Genomic DNA, 3,442 nt, shown 5'->3' with positions numbered 1-3,442 from the left:
GGGAGTCCAGTGACATAGCCTTTACACTAACTGCTGGTTCCCTCTCTCCTGTCTCTCTCTGTCTGTCTGGTGAGCGCACGTACCCTATAGTTAAAAAAAAAAAAAAAACCCTCTATAAAATAAAAAAGAAACACATAAAGTGACCAGCAGTTAGTGTTAGTGTAATGGCTATGTCACTGAACTCCCATGTAGTTGACCGCAGTTCGAGTCCCAGACCTGGTGGCTTAAACTCACGCTGGGCGTGTGTGCATGCATGCCCAAGATCTTGAGAGGAGAATGGAGGAGAAGGGATTGTGGTGTGGCCATGACCCCTGGGGGCTGATTTCTTGCTTTCTGTCTCTCTGTCTCTCTCTTCTGTCTCTCTGTCTCTCTCTTCTATCTCTCTGGCGAGTGCATGCACCACATAAATAAACTTAAAACAATGCAAATGTTCCTAGTGGCAGGAAAGAAATACACCTGTGTGACTGAGGCCAGCTGTATTAATAGAGAAGGGTGGAGTTGATGGAACTCTGTGTGCCCTGCTGATATCCATTCAAACAATCTCCCTCTCTCTCTTTTTTCCATCTTCTCTTTCTACCTTTACTCCTCTTTTGTTTCTCTCTCTTCCTCTCTCTTTCTCTCTCTCTCTTTGCTAAACACTTACTTCATTAGCAAAATGAAAGATGAACCCAATGGCTTAGTTCAACTGTGAGTTACCTGTTTGAGATCCCTTTCCATGATACTCTGATACAATAGAAACAAAAACAATAACGCAGATATTAGACAAGCATCTGCCTCCATATTAGATCTCCAAAAGACATCGTCTCTTTCATAGTCCACATGGCAGCAGACAATGGAACTGAAGGACAGACACATAAACTATAGCCAATCATTGCTTCAAACCCACTCAACTCACACTTTTCTTCATGGTGCTGCAAATGTGGCTCTATAATCTTAAACCAAACATCTTCTTTCAGACCTCTGATTTCTGCATGCCATTCTGATTTTTCTCTTGGACTTACTATACCTGCTTCTCACATGGAATGTTGAACACAAATTCCTTTGATTATAGTACATCCTACACTATCAGGATGGAGAGCCTCTTTTCTTTTTTGTTCTTTTTTAATTGCCAAAGGTCATGTATGCTCACCAGAAAGAGAGTTGGGGGGGAGGGGGGGACCGACAGGAGAAAATGCCTTATAATGGGATGTGGTCATGCTGCCATCACTTCTCCTCCGTTCTTTATCTTGTTACAAATTGGGACACACACACATACACCCCATGTGTTTTTGAAGTCACCAGGGCTGGAATTCGAACCTTGATAAGTTGTGTGGGATCTAGCTCCCTTAACCACTAGGCTACAGGACTGGCCCAGAGTAGAACCCCTATAAACTCCCCTACCACGAAGGACCTTACCAACCAGCTGTCCTCTAATTTAAGGCTGATTGGCCTTAGCATTATTGACAGTTTGGGACAGATCATTCTTTGTGCAAGCTGTCCTATGCACTACAGAACGTCCTGCAGTGTGTCTGACTTCTTCCCACTAGATGCCAGTAGCAACCCCTCCAGTAAGTTGTGAGAATCAAAACTGTCTCCAGACATTCCATCTGTCCTCTGGGGGCAAAATCGCCCCGGTAGCCTGCTGCTCTAATTGAACACAGTGTCTCAGTGCCTGCCAGGTAAATAGCACAGTGAACCCCATCAGTTTGGGACCCAGCCAGCCTAACAACAAAGCTTCCCAGAGAAAAGGCCCCACTGAAAGGGAAACAGGCTTCAGTATGATCAGCTATGTCAGTTCCATTTAATTGCAAATTTGGACAGGCTCTGCTGAGTGAAGTACAGAATGTTTCTTGCCTTGGGCACTGATATTATATTGGAATAAAAGCAACCTAAGAGGCATTTGTTTTTGTGGAAAGTGCCTGCATGGGTGAATCTCGGCTCATCAGATTGTTTTGAATTAATGTGGAAGCTATAAATAAAATGTTCTTCCTTTTTTGGATCAGCTTTGATCTATTGTTATCCCTCCCTTTTTAGAATTCTTTAAAGGCAATTTTCATTCAGCTCCTTCATCAGTGAAACTGTGGACTTCAATAATTCCACTCAAAAGCCTCTGTCGCTTTCTGCACGCAAGTCCCATGTCAATCAATGGAGCAGCCCTTTTTTCCTGGATGGTTGTCCCCTTAATGTCCCTGGAGGGTAGGAGAGGGATGGGCTAGACTGAAGATCAGGATGCGGACATAACACAAGGAGAGCAAGTTTGACTGACATGTTCCTTCTGCGTTGAGGTTGTTGAATAATTGTGATAGAATTACCACAATCACAATTTTCACATGCCCCAAAGGAAGAGGCACAAAAAAGATGTGTCTCCTCCTGCCATAAAGGGTGTAATCTAGTATCCTTGCCTCCAATTTGGTCATTAATAGTGAAATCTCCTGACAGCAGCTTGCATTTCTGCAATTGTTAAAACCACATGTAAAAGAAAACATGAGCTTCTGTTGTCACGTGGCAGTCCTGAGTCCAAAGCGGTAGGCATCAGGGTGCCAAGTGGTAATGGGAGAAGTGCAGCAGAGAGAGAAGGGAATGGCCCTCCCCTGAAGCAATCCCAGTCCTACCTCTTACTTGCTTTGTAAGAGACTGGATGTTCTTGTATTTAAAATGAGAGCAAACTTGTTTCATCTAAAGTCATCCTAAGTTTTGGAAATCTACTATAAAAAATACCTGACATATAGGAGGTTCTTTTCCTTTTCTCCCTCATCTTTATCATCATCCTCTACCTCCTCCTTATCATCATCATGATTGTCACTGGCATTTCTTCTTAGAGATATAGCAGGTTGCGAATGTGTGTTGTATTGTCTCCATTTGTGAAAAATAGGACTCTGGTGATTCTTTCCAAGGGCAATTTCAAGGGAAGGAGACCTTCTTTCCCCCGGCTTCTCAGTTCCAGAGAAAAGTGGTAAACTCCCAAGAGGGCTGGGTTTCTGGAGATTTTCCATGGTTGAATGGGTAGTAGTAGCTTTCACAAAGACTTAACTCGGAGGTCTAGAGGCCACAGAAGGGTTGTGCAAGTGAGCATATGCCTGCCTTCCCTTTGTTGGAAAAGCACAGGCAGAAAGATGAAACTAAACTCCCATCTTTCACCATTAACAAAAATCAACTCAAAATGGATCAAATATCTGAACCTAAGACCTCAAACAATAAAACTACAGGTGGAAAATGCTGGGGAAACTCTGGGAGATATTGGAGTAGGCAAAGACTTCCTAAATAAGATTCCCAAAACACGGGCAATTATCCCTAAAATAGACAAGTGGGACTATATCAGACTAAAGTTTCTGCACAACAAAGGACACAGTAACAAGTGTGAACTGACAACCCCCAAAATGGGAAAGTATTTTTGTTAAATATGCCTCAGACAGGGAACTGATAACCAGAATTCACAGGGAACTCAAGCGCCTTATGTGAAAAA

This window comes from Tupaia chinensis, unplaced genomic scaffold, assembly GCF_000334495.1.
Source record: "Tupaia chinensis unplaced genomic scaffold, TupChi_1.0 Scaffold000328_1, whole genome shotgun sequence".
Classification (NCBI taxonomy): Eukaryota; Metazoa; Chordata; class Mammalia; order Scandentia; family Tupaiidae; genus Tupaia; species Tupaia belangeri.
Note: the sequence above shows the minus strand (reverse complement) of the source record.